Source organism: Bos taurus, chromosome 11 (assembly GCF_002263795.3).
Source record: "Bos taurus isolate L1 Dominette 01449 registration number 42190680 breed Hereford chromosome 11, ARS-UCD2.0, whole genome shotgun sequence".
Classification (NCBI taxonomy): Eukaryota; Metazoa; Chordata; class Mammalia; order Artiodactyla; family Bovidae; genus Bos; species Bos taurus.
The window spans coordinates 58,662,257-58,683,176 of NC_037338.1; the positions used below are offsets into that span (position 1 = coordinate 58,662,257).

Consider the following 20,920-nt stretch of genomic DNA (forward strand, 5'->3'; position numbering starts at 1 on the left):
AAATAGATAATCACAATACAAAATGTTGAGAGAAAAGCAAGGTACTATGGAAAGTTCCTAAGAGACATCTGTATTAATAAAAGGGATTCTATGGGAGAATCCTGGAAGAAGTAGTACTTTTCAGTAGCAGTAGTACTTATGATGACTCTCAATGTTGAAAAGAAATTTAAGCAGCAAATAAGTGGGGAGATAGAATGTTTTATGCAGACAGAGTAGTATGTACAAAAGTTGTTCTCAGAGGGAGACAAGGGGACGTGGTATTTTGGAAGAAGTAAATGTGAGTCCAAATGGTTAACACTTGGAATTTAAGAGGGTCATAAGGATAAATCTCAAACCATCGAAAAATCTTGATGACTGTACAACTGAGAAAGAGTAAATTTAAGGAAGAATACATTAGTATTCTTGCAACTCATAAAAAGGAAAATACATTTTCAACAGGCATGTACATTAAAGAGGGTAATCTTTAATTCAGTAAAAGTGAATAAGTATTCACATGAAGAAATACATTTCTCTAAGCAAAGTCTATTAACTATAGCTAAAATATGGCAATTATTCCATTATAAGTATTGTGTACAGGAATATGATTAGGAAATACAATACTTTTTTAGAGAAAAAAAAGTATTTCCTCAGAAAGAAAACATGTATCAAACATTTGAATAAAACGGGCAAACTTATTTATGTCTTCTTTAGTGATTTTACACTGACTCTGATTTGCAGTATACTGGAACGCAAACAGGTCAGTACAATTTAGAACCATGATCAATATTCACTCCTTCCTAAATTGCTACCATTAAATCTTTCTAAACCTCGTATAGAATGATTAGATTTCAATAGGGCTTTAGAGATTATTTTATCTAACTCCATATTGTATGTGAAAAAAGAAAGCCATTGAAAATAGTCAAACTCCATCTTGTTTTCCTCAGCTTTTTTTGAAGTAAAACTGACAAATAGAATTGCTTATTTTAAAGCATATAATTTGATATTTAATATATGTATACATTGTGAAAAGATCACCACAGTTATGTAATTAACGTATTCACCATCTCAAACAGTTACCTCTTGATTTGTTTTATGGTGATACAATTGGTAGCTACCCTCTCAGCAATTTTCTCATCTTTGATTTTAGGTTTGATGTTTTGATGTTTGACTTTCTAGCCAGGTAGCTCATGTATTAGAAATGAATTACTGGTACTGTGTATGTGTGAAGGGGAGAAATGTATAAAGTGTGTGCATGGAGGGCTAGTGTTTTGTTCACAAATCATCAGTCAATGACCATAAATTTTGGGGCATGAATGCTAGACTGCTCACTTCACACTTGTTCCTCCCCTAATAATAGTCTGTCTTCTGAGAAAGCATGATTGGATCAGAACAATCCCTAATTACTATGAGAAATTTTGGAAAAATATGCATCCTTTACTGATGCCAAATTATGCTTGGGAATCTGTCCTTATGGAGTTCATGGTCTCTACTTGGTTTTAGTCCTGATAGGGCTACCATTGGCCAAGAAAAGGAGAAAATTAAAACACACTGAGATAAAGTGAAGAATGATCAGGGCTCTTTGGGAACACAGAAAGAACACTGATCAGACAAAGATAGGAACACAAACAAGAGAAGGCTTCCTTGGGTAGGTCAGTCGGAGAGAGTAGAGAGGCTGTCCATATACTCACCATCTCTTTTCATAGTATGTGTCTGACTAAATTTTAATTATCTGTGCATTTGTTTGTTTGCCCTTAAAGGTAAAGTTCTGACTCTATCTTTGTTTCCTCAGCTGTGCTATAGTCCAGTTCCTCACACCTAGAAAACCTTCGATATCCGTTTGTTTGATGGAAGGATGATAGGAAAAGACTTTAAAAAAAAGAAGAGGAAGATGAGAAGAAAGGAAAGAAGGTGAAAGAAAGAAACAGACGTAATCAGATGGAATTAGAAAATTTAAAAATTTTATTTCAGATAGCAATCTAATCTTCTCCCAACATTTAAGAATCTTGTCACTCAGAAGTATTGCAAATGTATCCTCTTTTTTATTTTATAATTAAACATATAATTGAACATATAATTAAACATTGTGGTAAACTTGCTTGGAGGAAAGTCTCACTGACTTCTGGTGAACAAGTTAGGGTAAAGAACTCCCAGCCATCCACATAATTGGGGATGTTTCTGAGGGAACTAACAGCATAACTAGACAAGAGATGTTATTGATGTTTGCCTGGTGTTTAAAACATGGATTCACATAAATGCATGATTTCGTTCCAGGAGGTAATAGTTGACATTGTCTGCGGGAGGAAGGGTTAGATGACGGAGAACCCTACAGAAGGATTTTCCTTCTCAACATCGATTCTCCCACACTGGAAACAATTTCCTGAACTTCCTGTGACAAATCATGCCTCTAGTTCTCATCTGTGAATAGAATTTTATCCAACAGATGTATTGGTTTAAACCAATTGGATTATCCATCTCACACTCTGCAATAATTGGGTTCAGTAACACAGAACAGAACTGATCAAAGAATACATTTGCTGGGACTTCTGAAAAGGAAAACTTTTCATTGTCTTTGGAATGAGTAGTGCCAGTTTAGGAGACTGGAACTGCTCAAGTCAATTGGTTATCCTGAAGAAAATCAACTTGATGATGAAACAGAGGAAAGGGTCGTAAGATAGGGATCTCCATTACCTGGTTTAAGCTACTGCAGGTAAAGCCAGAATTAACCATATTCTTTTCAGGTCTATTTAACCAAGCAATTTCACTTCAGTTTATTATAGTTTGGGTCAAGATTTCCTCTAATGACAAGCAAGATAATCATTAATGGTGCAAATAGTGAATTAAGAAGTATAAAACCAATATTTGAGTCAATAATCTTGCCACTAAGCAACTGCACTTTGTTGGTTAGTCACCTTTGCAGTTGAGAAACTGACTACCCAAAAAAAGAAAAAGGACAAATCTCCCCTGTTTGGTTAAAAAATGCAGTTGTGAGTTTCAATAGACACAATGTATGTTAAAATACTTATTAAGTAGTACATTAATAAGCAAATGTAAGAGGATATCTTTCATAGCTCAAAAAGGAGCATTACTTATTTTATTCTTACTGACAATGAAGTTGAGGTACAGAAATTAGATGGCAAAAAGTTAAATCAAGATATTTTAACATTTTATATAAATATATCTCTGCCATACTGTGATGTTGATAAAATGTAGAACAATTTGCAAAATTGTATATAATTAATGATGGCAGTTTCTGATTAATTATTACCCACATCTCCCTTGATAGTCCTGCTGCCAAAGATACCCTTATGGGCTGTCATTGCATAGATATGACCTTGAGTTTCAACAATGTCATGTCTTCAACTACAGACAGACATGATTTGAAGTAGCCATATTTTCTTTTTACAACCATAATTCACATTTAGTCTGTTCAAAATACTCTTGGGGTTAGCATATCGAGAAGGCATTATCCCCAAATTAAACACTCATAGCTGCTTGCAAAATGCTTGCAAATATAGAGCATTTGCAGTGTAGGTAAACAGATACAACTGTAGTATACTGTAGAGATTTGGGGAAAATTCAGGAGTGGAACATATTAAGAGAGATACTTTTCTTCCACTGTCTTCTAGCCTTTGTTCAGAGATAAACTAATTTCTTCCAAATGACATCCTGCTAGAATCTTGGCTATACCGCAAACTAAAATGTTGCCTTCAGATACTCTAGACGTCTGTGATCCTTGTCTACTCCACTGATCCACCTGTATTTACTCACACTGAGGAGATACTTGCATGGGGAATACTTAGAGGTCTCTATAAATAATGCCAAAGTGAAACAGAACTGTAGCCAGTAAAATTTAGGAATAAATGATTAGTCCTTAAAGAATCTACTCCAAGGCCCACAGTTATGCCTGTGGGAAGACTAAGATTGGGACAGGTGACTGGGCTGATGTCACAGAAGTTCACTCTTAAAGTGAGACAAGCAAGGGGACAGTATGAACTCAGAATCTAAAACCTATATCCCATTATCAGTAGGTCATGCGTTCCCCAAGGATAAGGATGGGGTTTTATACATTCCTGTTTTTCAGAGCCCAGCATACTGCTTTCCACCATAGGGAGCCTTCTGTATGTTGGCTAAGTAAACACACTGGTGTAGGGTGTAAGTGCTGCAGTAGAAACTCAAGATCTGATCGGTACCAAGAGGAAACAGAAGTGAAGACGGCATATCCTGGCTGCCTCTTAGCATCGTGAGAGAGTCATATGACACAAGCAGCTGACTCAGGTTCAGAAAGACTCAGTGGTTGGGTTGTTGCAGCCACGGTTACCCAGCCAGGGACCCAAGCCAGCCCTCCTCAGAATGTCAAGCAAAGACTGAACTGAAATCTTTCCCTCTTGAGTGGCACAGACCATCATGAAGGCTCTGTTAAAAGGAGCACAGATAGGTGGAAACTTCATGAAGAAAGAAGAAATCTAATGCCTTAACTCTTTCGACAGATCCTTAAGAAGATAATAATAGAGACTAAAATGTAGATGGGTGAAGTGATGAGAGAAGCTGCCTTTTCACTTTCTGAGGCCAAGTTCACAGCGAGGGATTTAAGCACCCCAGTTATCCAAAATGTAAATGGAGCCCAAGTGAAGATTAGAACGAAGAAAGATAATGTAACAGGTGTTCCTTTGCCAGTGTTTGAATATTACCATGAAGGAACTGACAGTTACGAACTGACTGGTTTAGCCCGAGGTGGGAAACAGTTTGACTAAACTGAAGAGGAATTATGCCAAAGCAGTGGAATTACTGGTGGAACTGGCTTCGCTGCAGACTTCCTTTGTTACTTTGGATAAAGCTATTAAGATAATCAACAGGCGTGTAAATGCCATTGAACATGTCATCATTCCCTGGATTGAAACTACCCTTTTCTATATCAGCACAGAGCTGAACGAGAGAGAGTGAGAAGAGTTCTACAGGTTAAAAAAAATACAGGAGAATAAAAAGATTCTCAAGGAAAAATCTGATAAGGACTTAGAGCAAAGGAGGGCAGCTTGAGAAGTGACAGAGCCTGCTAATCTCCTGGCTCAAGAGAAAGACGAAGATCTTCTGTTTGAATAACATTTCCTGCTCTGGTTCTTCCAGAAGGCCTAACATGGCACCATTTTAATTCATGGTGTGTAGGTTTGTATGTGTGGCTATTTATTTTTTTGGCTTCAGAATTTCACCAGTTGTTAAATGTCCCTGGATGTCTGTTTATGGGATCTGCCTTTGAAGAGTCATAATTAAACAACTATTAATCACCAATGAAATTTGTAAAACCTGCCCAGGAACTTGTAGAATTTATTCTGCACAAGTGTCACCCTACCTCACTTATATGTCTGTTACAAGTGATCCCCTTACCAAACATACTAAGAAATCCCTTTTAGGAAGCAGCAGTGTTCTCAGGCCAACATACATAGACCAGCTGCTGCTGGCGCACCCTTTGTTCCTATCTGTTCACACACCTTGGCACCATTGTCTGAGATTGCTACAGCCATTCTTGTGTTAGTTATTGTGGAATTTCTCTCCTCAAGCTTTATGAAAACCTTCATCTATTTTTCTTTAAATAATAGGTCTCTGGTCTGTCATGGGAACAGTTCTGCTAATTCAAATATGAATATGGTATAAACAATAAAATGATTTAAAAAAGAAAAAAAAAATCCAAGATCCTGGATCAAATGCTTGTGTACCCTATCCCACAAAAAAGTATAAAGGAAAATGACTAGAATCTAGGGTCACATCCCACCCCAATATTTTGCTGAGGATACATGTGATGTTAAGCCAAACACAAAAGAGACACAAAGGAGACTGAGGCTATGGTTTAGATCACTGTGAGAGTCCTTTGTGAGAGATCAGGGAAAGGTAAGGGAAATCAGGAAGAGAGCTGGACGTGTGTTCCAGGAAGCCTTTACTGAATGTCCTCTACAAAAGTAATGCATTTCCTCCGCATTGCAAAAATTTTATATTTAATAGATAATGGGGAATGGAAACCAAAAGTAGGGAGTCAAGAACTACCTAGAGTAGCAAGCAAATTTCGCCAAGGAGTATAGAATGAAGAAGGGCAAAAGTTAACACAGTTTTGCCAAGAGAAAACACTGGTCATAGCAAATATCCTCTTCCAATAACACAAGAGAAGACACTACACATAGACATCACCAAATGCTCAATACCAAAATCAGATTGATTACATTCTTTGCAGCCAAATATGGAGAAGCTCTACACAGTCAGCAAAAACAAGACCAGGAGCTGACTGTGTCTCAGACCATGAACTTCTTATTGACAAATTCAGACTTAAATTGAAGAAAGTGGGGAAAACCACTAGACCATTTAGGTAGAACATAAATCAAATCCCTTATTATTATACATTGGAAGTGACAAATTCAAGGGATTAGATCTGATAGAGTGCCTGAAGAACTATGGACAGAAGTTCCTGACACTGTATGGAGGCAGGGATCAAGACTATCCCCAAGAAAAAGAAATGCAAAAAGGCAAAATGGTTGTCTGAGGAGGCCTTACAAATAGCTGTGAAAAGAAGAGAAGCAAAAGGCAATAGAGAAAAGGAAAGATAAACCCATTTGAATGCAGAGTTCCAAAGAATAGCAAGGAGAGATAAGAAAGTCTTTCTCAGTGATCAATGCAAAGAAACAGAGGAGAACAATAAAATGGGAAAGACTAGAGAGCTCTTCAAGAAAATTAGAGATACCAAGGGAACTTTTCATACAAAGATGGGTACAATAAAGGACAGAAATGGTATGGACCTAACAGAAGCAGAAGATATTAAGAAGAGGTAGCAAGAATACACAGAAGGACTATATTAAAAAAAAAAAGGTGTTCACACCCAGATAATCACACTGGTGTGATCTCTCATCTAGAGCCAGACATCCTGGAATGTGAAGTCTTGTGGGCCTCAGGAAGCATCACTACGAACAAAGCTAGTAGAGGTGATGGAATTCCAGTTGAATTTCAAATCCTAAAAGATGATGTTGTGAAAGTGCTGCACACAATACGCCAGCACATTTGGAAAACTCAGCCGTGGCCACAGGACTGGAAAAGGTCAATTTTCATTTCAATCCCAAAGAAAGGCAGTGCCAAGGAATGCTCAAACTACCACACAATTGCGCTCATCTCACAAGCTAGCAAAGTACTGTTCAAAATTCTCCAAGCCAGGCTTCAGCAATACGTGAACCATGAACTTTCAGATGTTCAACCTGGTTTTAGAAAAGGCAGAGGAACCAGATATCAGATTGCCAACATCCGTTGGATCATCAAAAAAAGGAAGAGAGTTCCAGAAAAACATCTATTTCTGCTTTATTGACTATGCCAAAGCCTTTGACTATGTGGATCACAACAAACTGTGGAAAATTCTGAAAGAGATGGGAATACCAGACCACCTGACCTGCCTCCTGAGAAATCTATGTGCAGGTCAAGATGCAACAGATAGATTTGGACATGGAACAACAGACTGGTTACAAATAGGGAAAGGAGTACATCAAGGCTGTATATTGTCACTCTGCTTATTTAATGTATGTGCATAGTGAATCATGAGAAATGCTGGACTGAATGAAACACAAGCTGGAATCAAGATTGCCAGGAGAAATATCAATAACCTCAGATATGCAGATGACACCACCCTTATGGCAGAAAACAATGAAAAATTAAAGAGTCTCTTGATGAAAGTGAAAGAGGAGAGTGAAAAAGTTGGCATAAAACTCAACATTCAGAAAAGATCATGGCATCTGGGCCCATTACTTCATGGCAAATAGATGGAGAAACAGTGGAAACAGTGACAGATTTTATTTTATTTTTTGGCTCCAAAATCACTGCAGATGGTGATTTCAGCCTTGAAATTAAAAAATGCTTGCTCCTTGTAAGAAAAGTTATGACCAACCTAGACAGCATATTAAACAGCAGAAGACATTACTTTGTCAACAAAGGTCCATCTAGTCAAAGCTCTGGTTTTTCCAGTAGTCATGTATGGATGTGAGAGTTGGACCATGAAGAAAGCTAAGGGCTGAAAAATTGATGCTTTTGAACTGTGGTGTTGGAGAAGACTTTTGAGAGTCCCTTGGACTGCAAGGAGATCCAGCCAGTCCATCCTAAAGAAAATTAGTCCTGAATATTCATTGGAAGGAGTGATGCTGAAGCTGAAACTCCAATACTCATTGAGTTTCAAATTCTCTGACTCATTTGAAAAGACCCTTATGCTGGGAAAGATTGAAGGTGGGAGGAGAAGGGGAAAACAGAGGATGAGATGGTTGGATGGCTTCACCGACTCAATGGACATGAGTTTGAGTAAACTCCAGGAGTTGGTGGTGGACAGAGAGGGCTGTCATGCTGCAGTACATGGGATTGCAAAGTGTCAGACACGACTGAGCAACTGAATTGAGCTAAATTATGCCTTGCATGTCTAATGCTCATTATTTATTATTCCTGATAGATTATGATCTCCTTAAAAATAAAACTCATATTTTTTACCAGTTACATTCATATTACCTCAACATTGTTTCTTCTATGTGTAAATTTCCAATGAATGTTTGTTGAATGAAACTGTGCCCAAAGTTGTTACCTTGCTGACTTCTTATGGCAATGGTGTATATAACAGAATGATCTGGAGTGATTTTGAATATGCAGACCTGGACAGTCCAGTTTTATCCACCATAGATTCTGATGTATTCAACTAACTGGCTGAATTAAAACATTGTTTAATACCCCCAGATCGTTCTGATATATGTCCCTGACTAAATATCAGTACTTTAGTGAGTGAGAAAGAAAATGCTGTTGATTTCCAATATATGTATCCCCCACTCCAGTACTCTTGCCTGGAAAATCCCATGGACAGAGGAGCCTGGTAGGCTGCAGTCCATGGGATCGCGAAGAGTCAGACACGACTGAGCGCCTTCACTTTCACTTTTCACTTTCACGCACTGGAGAAGGAAATGGCAACCCACTCCAGTGTTCTTGCCTGGAGAATCCCAGGGACGGGGGAGCCCGGTGGGCTGCCGTCTGTGGGGTCGCACAGAGTCGGACATGACTGAAGTGACTTAGCAGTAGCAGTAGCAGAGTAAATTTCAATTTCCCCAAATTTTCTTTAGCTTCCTTCTTCTCAGTTAGTATTCTTCTACTCCTTATGGCACCCTATTTTCAATATACTTTCCCATAGGGACTATCCCACTTAATTAGCTGTGTGCCAGATTGGAAAGCAATTCCTGATCAGGTGTTAGCTGATGCTTCCTATGGTGTTACATCTTGTAAAGCAATTTCAATTTAATAGGAAAATGTGAGGACCAAAATCTTTAGGGCTTAAGATATCTAATAGGGGTTTCAAGTACCAGCATGGGAGCTATTTCAGGACAGGGAGGTCTTTAAAATAGACCTCTAAAATCACAACAAAACTGGTTCCCCACTTATGAGGCTGGCCCCATTTCTCCAAACCTAAAACCCCAGTTATATCTGACATGAAGAGTTTCTGGTGATTTCTATTCTATTGAATATAGTCCTGAATTTTAGAAAATATTTATTTGTAAATTGTTCTTTATAGTATCTTTTAAAATCTATGATGTTTGTTTATATATTATATATATATATACATATGTTTGTTTATATATATATAATATAATATAATATAATATAATATAATGATTTGTGGGACAAGTTTAGCATTGACAGGTAAATTAATCCAAGCAGTTTTCTTTCAAAGCTAAGCCAAGGTTTCTTTGTTAATGAACATTTTCTGCTCCCTTGTCATAAGTTTAAGTGGGACAAAGAGGGGCAAGATGGCCACCAGAGAAGTGCTCCAGTAGGAGGTTACAACTGCCTTTCATTTTCTCTGTGGATTTGATTAGCATCGTTCCTTTAACTTTCCAGTCAATTTTAATATCAACTTAGGGCAGATAAGTTAAAACCAAAAATAGGACTCTTCTACTTTAAAAAAAAAAAGGTTTTTATTTTTTAAAAGAAAAAGGCTGAGAACTGACATTCCTTATTAAAGAAAATCTGTCAATTATTTATCTTTTTTGTTTTACACCTCTTCTAAAAGAAGTAAAAACATGCATGCACATGCTCACACACACACACACACAAACAAATATACAACCTAAAAGACAAATAAATAAAAAAGTCTCCAAATGTTTAAATGCTACTTTGTATCAGATACTCTTATGTATATACTATATTTAATTTTCAATGTAATCCTGTGAGGACAAAATATTATTGTGTTCATTTTTTTCTACCATTAACTAACTTGAAGAAATTCCACAAGGTAGGAGTCAATGTTCTTTAAAAAAACACACAAACACACTCTCAGTGGAAGAATGTTATTTGTATGATTAGATGAAAACAGCTATATTTTCCCCCATAAAATTGGTTAAATTATAATATTTTCTCATTTTCTCATAAAATGTGAATCATTAGTACCAGAAAACAGCAGAACATGCACATGCAATTCATTACATATTTTCCTAATTTCCTAATTGACTTTAATTGATACTAATTTTTTTCATGAAAGCATTTATTAAACAGAAACTGTAACACTTGTATCAGACACTTGGGATTTAACAGGCATAATTTCTTCTTTTGAACAGCGTTAGTCTAATGGGGGATACAGAGAAGTAAAAAAGCAATTATAATTTAGAGTGACAAGGACCACATGGGGAATGAGATTGACAGAAGAGGAACACCTAACCCTGACAAGAGGATTGGGAGGCTTCTGGAGACACGCAGGGCTCACAGGTAATTTGATGAACAAAGCAGTCAGTGGCTCAGTTGCTGCAATTACTTATTTTTATGAGAAAACACACAATGAGAAATATTTGTGAACATAATTTCAGCAAATTGAATATTGATTTTATATTATATCTCTTATGGATTTGAATTCTAAACTTAACAGATGAAAGAAAGTCCTAATTAGTAGCAGCATCTTTTAATAACATATTTCAAATTGGGATTTATGACTGATATAATTTGGTCTATGAAAAATTATGTCTGGAAAATAGTTCAAACCATGATAGATATTGAGCTATTAACAAAGAAATGCTAAATTAAAAGATAAATTTCAGTAGCAGATGTAAGGGCAAATATTCTACTTCTGTGAGATTAGAATCCATCATGAAAAGATATCATGAGTATGGCAGAGGACATACTCTTATTAAACATGGATAAGAAAAAATCATTTTCACTAGGAAGTGAGATTAAAGGATGAGAATAGAAAACATCAATGCTGAAAACTGATTTTTAAAATGGAAAGATTTATGGGAAATATATTTCCTAATTGGAGTTGATAATTTTTTGAATGTGGAGAAATAGACACTCATATATGTGAGCCTACAGACTTTGATTTATTAACACAAGTTTCCTTCTGAAACACACAAAGGGTGAAAGGATAAGCTATAAGTTTGACCAAAAAAAAATTAGCTAAGCTTTTGTGATTTTTTTTTTTCTCCTGTTGCCAGGTTATTTGGCACAATCATTACATCTTCAAAAAATATACCCAGATCAAAGACTTGTAAACAGTTTGGAAAAGGGCCTGAGTTAGTATCTAGAGACAACTTTGGAGGCATTGAAATAACCCTGAGTAATACAAAGCTATTTTCAGTCTTTTAAATGTATACCTGTGATTTTTCCCAAGATTGTTGTTGTCAAATCGATGACCTTTAACTACCAAAACAAACAAAAACACAAACTAACAATAAACGCAAACTTAAAACATGAGCTCAAAAATAGTACAAAAGTAGTTTTTGTCCAAAACTGTAGTTTCACTCTTCAGACTGTTAGTCTGAAATAGACACATCAAGATTATAGCTCTCAAAATTTCATGCAGTGATTACATCTCATACATATAAAAGCATTTCAAAGTGAAAGTCACTCAGTGGTGTTCAACTCTTTGCTACCCCATGGACCTGGAATTCTCCAGGCCAGAATACTGGAGTGGGTAGCCATTAATTTCTCCAGGGGATCTTCCCAACCCAGGGATCAAATCCAGGTCTCCTGCATTGCAGGCAGATGCTTTACCAGCTGAGCTATCAGGGAACCTCAGGCACTTTCTGAACAGAATATGAAGTGTTTTTTGTTGTTTTTTTCTTTATACAATTTGTGTTTTCTTCTAATCAAATATTTTCTTTTCACTGTCTCAAATTGTTCTCAAATGGAGGCATGTAAGATTGGTGTATATGTATAAATTCCTCGGCCCTGATAAATAGTACAAAGCAACCAAGCAGATACCAATTCTTTGTGAGGTTTTCTTGCTAAGATTTACTTTTAATTACAAGTGAGTTCAATAATCCAGGTCTAAGGAATAAATACTTCCTCTACAATTAGAAATTATCTATTTAAAAGATTGGCTTTATTGATCAACTTTACAGTAGTTAATTTTGTGGGATATGCATCACCAGCCTGCTGAAGGAAAATTTATTTCTCCCAGAGCGTTGGGTACTATATTTCCTCAGTTGTTTCCCATTAGAATGGAAATACCTATTTTTTGCTGGTCATATATTTTTTAAGATACAAGATCACTGTCTTCCAGTCTTTCCTTGTTATTTGTGGATTTAGAGCAAAAAAGTTTTCTTTTTCTGTATTTCTTTGTATGAAATGGAGATAACCTATCACACTGAAGGAAGAATCCATGGACAATGCAAACTGGTCTGATGACCATCAGGTTTCATAGTAAAAATTATATTATCTTTTTAAAATAAAAAGAATTCTTTTTACTAGGCTAAACTAATATTAGCAAAATAGAAGTCCCTATCATAAAACCTAATACATATTAATCAGTTGCTTACTTTAGCAATTGATTAGCAGTCTCAATTTGAATTTTGGTCCAAATTCTAGTGACCAGTTTCCAGGTATAGCCTTTTTTTCTTACTTCCCCACTTTTGTTTCCTCCTCCCAACTACTAAAGAAAGGTTACTTTTGGCAAATATTGGTTGGCCAAATATTTTTGGTTTGCAAGAAAGTTCATTCACCTTATTTAAGTAAAAATAAAAGACACTTTCATTTTCACTAAAAACTTTATTGAACAGCATATTTACCATTTTGTTCCACTACCTTCTGCCATTTTTTAAGGCAACTACATAATTCTGTCTTCCCTTTTTATCTTTTCAAGCAAAAAACTGTTCCAAGTGCCTTTTAAGTCTTCCAGGGAATTGACAATTTTTCCATGAACAGAATTTTGTAAAGATGAAAATAAATGGAAATTTGAAGATGCAATGTCTGGTGAATATGGCAGATGAATCAGAGCTTCCCAGTCAAGCTATAACAGTTTTGCTTGGTCATCAAAGAATCATGCAGTTTTGTGTTATCCTGATAGAAGATTATACATTTTTCCATTGCTAATTCCGGATGATTTTCATCAAGTGTTGCTTTCAGTTGATCTAACTGGGAGGAGTACTTGTTGGAATTAACTGTTTGGCTTTTCAAAAGAATCTCATAACAGAGGACTCCTTTTCAATCCAACCATATACATGACATCACCTTCTTTGGATGAAGAATGGCCTTTGGTGTGGTTAGTGATGGTCATTTCATTTGTCCTATGATGTTTTCAATTCTACATTATTGTACAGTATCCACTCTTCATCCCCTGTCACAACTTGTTTTAAAAACAGAACGTTTTTGTTACATTTCAATAGAGAATTGATTTGTCAAAAAGGTGCTTTTTTTTTTTTTTTTTTCTTAATTTATATGGAAAAGGAAATGGCAACCCACTCCAGGATTCTTGTCTGGAAAATTCCATGGAGAGAGGATCCTGGCGGGCTACAGTCCATGGGGTCGCAAGAGTCAGACACAACTGAGCAACTGAACACATGTGAAACTCAAACATCAAAAAAAAAGAATATAACCAACCTGGTGCAAATGATTTTCAGCACTTGATTTGGATATTTTAAGTATGTCAGTTATCTCCTACATGATAAAACATCGATTCTTCTCAATTAGTGTCTCGATTCAATCTCTGTTAACTTCAACTGGTCAATCCAAACATGGAACATTTTTCAGTGAGATATCTCCCACACAAAACTTCACAAACTGCTTTTTACATGTTCAATCAGTCACAGCATATTTTCCATACACTGTGCAAATCTTTTTTGTGTGTTTCAGTTGCATTTTTACCTTTCTTGAAACAATAAAGCATAATATGCTATTGCTTTTTTCCTTCCATTTTCAATATTAAAATGGTTTCACAAAAATTCACAAATTTTGTTAAGTTCTTAAAAATGTATACTGATATGACAGTTACCACGATGCAATCTAACAAAATTTCTTCAAATGAAGTTAAAGACAACTAAGAACTGCCAGAGCCATCCTACAGTAAAAATGGGACAAACCTTTTGAACGACCCAACATTATTCTATTAAAATGTGAGTGAAGCTATTAGTTTGTTAATATTTCTGTTCACTTATTTTTTAGGTTACTTATACAATATCTACTGATTATGTACATAGTGTTAGGCTTTGTTACAAGGATAAAGAAAAGGAAGTTCATTGTCTAGTGTGAAAGTCAGATGATGTACCCACAAAGAAGATGAGAGTGTTAGTCGTTCAGTCATGTGCCACTCTTTGTGACCCCATGGACTGCAGTCTGACAGGCTCCTCTGTCCATGGAGTTCTCCAGGCAAAAATACTGGAGTGGGTTGCCATTCCCTTCTCCAGGGGATTTTCCTGTCCCAGGATTGAACCTGGGTCTCCTACATTGCAGGCAGAGTCTTTACCATTTGAGCCACCAGGGAAGCACTATTTTTTTTTCTTTTTCTTTTTTTAAGTTTTGGCCACATCACATAACATGTGGTATCTTAGTTCCATGACCAGGGATAAAACCCACATTCCCAGCAGTGGAAGCACAGAGCCTTAACCACTAGACCACTGGGGAAGTCAAAGATGATAGAAATAAAAGCTATGGAAACTGGTAGATGAGACATACTATACTGAGGAGAGTAAGAAGAAACTGCTTTCTTTTCCTCAGCATGGTAAAACAGAGATAATCCAAGAGATTCAATACAAAAAGACTCTGGGTAGATGCAGGATAGCTGGACTTGGAGGTTTGTTTCTTGGCTTTCAAATTCCTTCACTTTCAAGGTCACTTACCAATTATAATTGTCAATATCACTTTTGTTTCAGGAGTAGCTCTGTTGCTAAATTAATTTCAGAGGATTAAAAAAGAATTTCTGAAAGGGTATATCTTTGAATCAAATACTGAACAAAAATCAGTATCATACAAGCAACGTTTGAAAAGGAGTGAAAGAAAAGTCACTGGCTAAGAAGAGTAGTATAATGATTTAATGGTATAAGATCCAGCAATACAATGAAACTATGTTCAAAACTTAAGAGATATATCACATTCAGGTTCATGCATGTTGTTCAGCAGGATAGAAACAAGATTTTAAAGGTTTAGAGCTGTTAATAGCAGCCCATTTTATGAATATCAGCTTTCTACCATGTCCAGGATCTTCCTCCACCCCCATCCCAGTTTTGAGGTTAGAGTGAAAATGAAGTCATTCAGTCGTGTCTGACTCTTTGTGACCCTATGGACTGTAGCCTATCAGGCTTCTCCATTCATGGGATTTTCCAGGCGAGGGTACTGGAGTGGGTTGCCATTTCTTTCTCCAGGGGATCTTCCCGACCCAGGAATCAAACCTGGGCTTACCCACATTGCAGGCTGACGCTTTACCCTCTAAGCCACCAGGGAAGTTTTGAGGCAAAGTGGTGAAAATGCTATACTTCCCAGGTGGCTCAGTGGTAAAGAATCTACCTGTCAATGCATGAGATGTGGGTTTGATCCCTGGAGAAGGAAATGACAACCCACTCCACTATTATTGCCGGGAAAATCCCATAGACAGAGAAGGCTGGTGGGCTACAGTCCATGGGGTTGCAGGGTCTGGCACAACTGAGCACACATACAGTAAAAATATTGGTGTGATTTTTATCATTCCCAGAGGGGCAGCCAATTCATAATGAACATGGGCCTCATAAGTCAAATTGTGTTAATTTGGTTGCAATTAAAGTGAGACTGATAAGTGGAAGCTTTCAACTCAAACATCTGTGAAAGCTGAGTTTTTATGTTAGACTTTTTAAATTGCACTGTAAGAGTAATTTAAGCCATGGCTTACACCTGCTATTTAGTAATATTGATTGCAGAGTGTTTAACAAGTTTATAAATTTATCTTAAAAAGTGGCATCACCTTTACCAACAATATGAAACTTCAATAATTTGAAAAGGAGCAAGGGGAGAGTTTTTTTTAATTAATTTCATTTTTTAATTTAATTTTATTTTTTAACTTTACAATATTGTATTGGTTTAGCCATATATCAACATGAATCTGACACAGGTATACACGTGTTCCCCATCCTGAACCCTCCTCCCTCCTCCCTCCCTGTACCATCCCTCTGGGTCGTCCCAGTGCACCAGCCCCAAGCATCCAGTATTGCGCATAGAACCTGGACTGGTGACTCGTTTCATATGTGATATTATACATGTTTCAATGCCATTCTCCTAAATCATCCCACCCTCTTCCTCTCCCACAGAGTCCAAAAGACTGTTCTATACACCAGTGTCTCTTTTGCTGTCTCGTATATAGGGTTATTGTTACCATCTTTCTAAATTCCATATATATGCGTTAGTATACTGTATTGGTGTTCTTTCTGGCTTACTTCACTCTGTATAATAAGCTTCAGTTTCATCCACCTCATTAAAATTGATTAAAATGTATTCTTTTTAATGGCTGAGTAATACTCCATTGTGTATATGTACCACTGCTTTCTTATATGTACCATCTGCTGATGGACATCTGGGTTGCTTCCATGTCCTGGCTATTATAAACAGTGCTGCAGTGAACATTGGGGTACACGTGTCTCTTTCAATTCTGGTTTCCTCAGTGTGTATGCCCAGCAGTGGGATTGCTGGGTCATAAGGCAGTTCTATTTCCAGTTTTTTAAGGGCTTTGCACACTGTTCTCCATAGTGGCTGTACTAGTTTGCATTCCCACCAACAGTGTAAGAGGGTTCCCTTTTCTCCACACGCTCTCCAGCATTTATAGCTTATAGACTTTTGGATTGCAGCCATTCTGACTGGCGTGAAATGGTACCTCATAGTGGTTTTGATTTGCATTTCTCTGATAATGAGTGATGTTGAGCATCTTTTCATGTGTTTGTTAGCCATCTGTATGTCTTCTTTGGAGAAATGTCTGTTTAGTTCTTTGGCCCATTTTTTGGTTGGGTCATTTATTTTTCTGGAATTGAGCTGTAGGAGTTGCTTGTATATTTTTGAGATTAGTTGTTTGTCAGTTGCTTCATTTGCTATTATTTTCTCCCATTCTGAAGGCTGTCTTTCACCTTGCTTATAGTTTCCTTTGTTGTGCAGAAGCTTTTAAGTTTTATGAAAAATATTAGAAGTAATTCAAGATACGTAATGATTCCTGTTACTAACTAAAAATGTTATTTTTTTTTTACTTTTATTTCATTCAGCTACTTATTTATAAGTTCCCTGTGGTCGTTTTAATTATTTCCCACCACTCCTGTGAGATAGGCAGATAACATAATGGGTTGAGTTTGATGAATCTGGCTGTGGCTTAACTATCTTTTATAGAAAGTTGGAGGTTTCAATGGTGTTGAAAGAAAATTCTAAATTTCTTCAGCCCATTTGACAATTCACTATGCTTAAACAATCAGAGCTCAAACTGTTCTTAGAATATATATATATATATATATATATATTTGCATGATGATATTCTGGTTTCTGATTTACCAATTCACTCTACTTTAAAATATTGCCATATATATATAAAATATATATAGGTATATGTGTGTGTGTGTATATATATATGTTAAGCAGTGTATTTAGCTACTATATATGTATTCTCAGCATTTCCTATTATTCTAAGGGCCTCTTTTACCCTTAAGTTTGCTTAAGGGAAAATGTTTTTCTTGCTCTTATTAGATAACTGAGTTATTTTCTGAAATGTAGTGTCCAATAGAGAAAGTGTTAATAGTAGCAAGCATTTTTGCTAATTACAGTATAATTATAGGCATACCTCAGAGATACTCCATATTTAGTTTCAGACCACTGGAATAAAGTAAATATCACAATAAAGTGAGTCAAATAATTTTTTTCCAGTGCATATACAAGCTGTGCTTACACTATATTATAGTCTATTAACTGCACAATAGCATTATATCTAAAAAGTAATGTATATATAATTTTTTTAAATGTATTGCTAAAAAGTACAGTGAGCTGAGCCTTCAATGAGTAATCTTTTTGAAATTGTAACATCAAAAATCATTGATAACAGATCACCTTAACAATATAATAATGAAAAAGTGTGAAATACTGAGAATTACCAAAATGTGACACAAAGACATAAAGTGAGCAAATGCTGCTGGAAAAATGGCACCAACTGACTGGCCTGAGGCAGAGTTACCACAAACCTTCAATCTGTAAAAAACATGATATTTGCAAAATGTGATAAACTGAAGCACAGTAGAAGGTGGTGTGCCTATATTATAAAAAGCTGACACATCAAATTGAATAAAATTGTTTTCCAGTATTAAGTAGCAGTCATCTGAAAAAAGATGATGGGGAAATTAAAAATAGTGACAACTGAAGAGCATACTTTTTCACCAGCACACAATTACATAAATCTTGTATTTGCTTTTTATTTCTATAAATTATTTATATGGCAATATTTTAAAGTAGAGTGAATTGGTAAATCAGAAACCAGAATATCATCATGCAAAATTCCTGTAATAAGAACTGATCCAAGGACAGTTCTATATGAAACAATAAATTAGAATAGAAGTGGTATTGACTCATTTTTCCAAGCAAGACAACTTATAATTCCAATTTATGCTGAAGGCAAAGATGGATCCTTTAGAACTGTAACAATAAATTACTTATATTTATCTATAAGACATTTTATTAAATGATTTTTAAAGTATAATAAACATTTTTATTCTTAGTAAAAAAGAAAATCTCTCAACCAAGTTTCCTTTGCTAAAACATATGTCTCTTTCTTGTATAAACAGGAAAAAAGATACACTTACTCATTCAACAACACCAAAAAAAAAAAAAAATCAGTTTTGTTAAATGTTGGCTACTGCATGATATAGTCAGGGTTAGGGTAGGATGAAGCTTCAAGATGATAATGACAAAATATGACACATAAACCCCAGTAGACAGAGATTTAAAGGGAGAAATTATCTAAGACCCACCCTAATAATCTAAGGACTGACAACTGTCTTAGAATTATCTAGGGCCTAGCAAGTCCTAATCCCATTACTGAACAGTTAGAAATCATTGATTAAATACTTATTAAGTAGAGCAAAATTATAAAGAAGGAATGCTGCTGCTGTTGCTAAGTCTCTTCAGTCCTGTACAACTCTGTGTGACCCCATGGACTACAGCTTACCAGGCTCCTCTCTCCATGGGAGTTTCCAGGCAAGAGTACTAGAGTGGGTTGCCATTGCCCTCTCCAAAAGAAGGAATAAAGTTCAATATATTTGATGGTAAATTGTTTTTTAATATATATATTTATATAATATACACATTAATATGTTATATATAGCTAGTATATTATATATATATATTTCTATTATGTACATAAAGTCTTACCAATTTCCATTATTTCTCATTCATCACTCATTCATTTACTTATCTCCCTTTTTGTATAAATATAAAATACTTGCTCTAATCCAAGTACTAGAAATCTACTTGAAGCAACATATACTTTCTGGCCTCAAGGGATTTGCAATAATATGACAATCAGTACACAGTATTGGCAGTAAGTGATTTCTGGGAGAGTGACCAGGGTACCATGAATACACACTGGAGAGTAAATCTGTCAGTTTATGGGGATTGCAACAGCCTTTATATTGCTATGGAATTCTGAGAAGAGATCTTAAAACAGGAGTTATCAGGATACAAAAGCAAAAAAGGGAATAGGAAAGATTTTGGATAGAGAAAAACACAATTATCAATATATGTCTATAGTACCAGAAATAATAACCAAATGACTGAAATTAGTTAAGGAGGATTAGAGCCCTGAAATCAAGATGGCATTTTTTATTCTTCCCCACCCTTTTTTTTTTTTCTTGCTTGTTTGTTTGTTTAAGGGATGACTGTGGAGAAATTGTATTAAAAGTTCAGAATAAAAAGGCAAACTGATTATTAAGAGCTTGAATTGATCAGATTAGGAACTTTCAAACTTATCTGAGGTTAGCAAGCAGTCACCATTAGGTTTTCAGCACAAAAATGGTATGATTGGTATGATGAGATTTGTTCTTAAGCTAGATTAGGCTTAGTGTGGAGAGTGGCATAAAAAGAATGAAACATGAAAATGTTCTCACAGGAATCTAAGCATTAATATTGATCTATATTTGAAGAATGACTGCTAAGAAATAGAAAAGTGTGTACATCTTTTATGAACAAAAGGACTATCTTTTTTTTTTTTTTTTTAATCTACCACCATTGTATGGACTTCCCTGATAGCTCAGTTGGTAAAGAATCCACCTGCAATGCAGGAGACCCTAGTTCAATTCCTGGGTTGGGATATCCGCTGGAGAATAGATAGGCTACCCACCCACTCCAGTATTCTGGCCTGGAGAATTCCATGGACTGTACATCCATGGGGTCTCCAAGAGTTGGACATGACTGAGCGACTTTCACTTTCACTTTTCAGCAGAAAAATGGCATTATCAAAATCCCTCTCTGCCTGCTGTATATAAACATGAGACAAAAGTTTGAGAAAGTAAAGCAAGAAAAGGATGGAGAGACTTGTCAGAAACTTCCCTCAGTTATTCAGGTGAATATCTTGGCCATGAACTAGGCAATGATATACAAAGGGAAGAGAGTGTTTTTGTTTTGTTTTGTTTTTTTAGATATAAAGCAACCACACATACTGATGGATGAGCTGTGAGATGAAAGAGAAATAAAGAAGTCAATGACAGTT

General features: G+C 35.9%; 1 pseudogene; it reads left to right on the forward strand.

The window, feature by feature from the left end:
• The first annotated feature begins 4,329 nt into the window (after window positions 1-4,329).
• On the forward strand, window positions 4,330-5,076 carry LOC101907748 (V-type proton ATPase subunit D-like; annotated as a pseudogene).
• The last annotated feature ends 15,844 nt before the right edge of the window (window positions 5,077-20,920 follow it).